General features: G+C 37.1%; 1 long non-coding RNA gene across 1 annotated transcript; it reads left to right on the top strand.

Moving 5' to 3' along the window:
• Positions 1-626: 626 nt before the first annotated feature.
• Positions 627-1,059, top strand: LOC111786940. The gene is made up of 3 exons (XR_002813854.1): positions 627-735; positions 819-902; positions 1,035-1,059. It is a non-coding gene; the product is annotated as an uncharacterized LOC111786940 (long non-coding RNA).

The following is a 1,059-nucleotide window of genomic DNA, read 5'->3' as shown; positions in this document are numbered from 1 at the left end:
ACTACTTATATGAACGCTGCGTTTGTTGGTTCAGTGGCTGCATTGGTTGCATAGCCCTCTCCTGTTTGATTGTCATACAAAAACACACTACAATCTATTGGGTTATATGGATTTCTCGNGATTTTTTTTTTTTTTTTTTTGTTGAGGTCGTGTAATAATGAAATTGTCCGCCTAAAATGTTCGAACTTGTAACAACCTAAGCCAACGGCCCGTAGATATTGTTTGTTTTGGTTTGGTACGTATAGTTGTCAACCTCACGGTTTTAAAATGCGCTTGTTATGGGTCGCTAGAACATATTAGCATGCGAGCATATCTTGTTAGAAAATGTATGTTAAAGACTTTGGAACGAAGATTTGGGAGGGTTAGAAAATGCATGTTAAGGATTTCAAGAGGGCGATGTTGGATGTACGTTATGGTAAAATTACCATTGTGCCCCTGGGTTGAGATTTCCAAAAATTGTGTATTATGCAAGATAATCTTATCCTGTAGTTATTTAAATTATATTTTAAAAAAATGGTAATAATAAGATTATTTATTTATTTATTTATTTATTAGTCTCCGGAGCATTCTTAATTTGAAGATTCTCTTACCGATTAAGACATTATAAATGTTGGAGGGAACGGAAGTGGTTTAACAAAATATAGTAGAATGGAGACGACGGGTTTATTCAAATCCTCCATGAGATTTTTCTCCGATCAAGAGCTCTGCTACGCCGATATCCTCACTCCTCAAGAGGTATGATCTTCGCTTCATCATCATCCTCATCTTCTATGATCTCTGCTCGGTGTTCTTTCATCTCAAGCATTGATTTCGAATAGGTCCTTGCGAGAATTCAAGTTGCGGTCCTCAATTTCCTCAGAATTCTCAGTTCCTCTACTCCTGCCATCTCAAATCTTCCTCTGGTACGATTTCTAACTAAGAAACGAGACGAGATTAGATGTATGAACTTCAAGTTCTAGATCTTTCCGCTTTTACAATCGGATGCTATTCTCTGTTACTACTACTAAGACGGGAATAGTATACCGATTGGATAGATTGATCGAAGTTCGAGCAACAGCC

This window comes from Cucurbita pepo, unplaced genomic scaffold (genome assembly GCF_002806865.2).
Source record: "Cucurbita pepo subsp. pepo cultivar mu-cu-16 unplaced genomic scaffold, ASM280686v2 Cp4.1_scaffold003548, whole genome shotgun sequence".
NCBI lineage: Eukaryota > Viridiplantae > Streptophyta > Magnoliopsida > Cucurbitales > Cucurbitaceae > Cucurbita > Cucurbita pepo.
The sequence above is the reverse complement of the archived record's forward strand: the minus strand, read 5'-3'. Positions and strand labels throughout refer to the sequence as shown.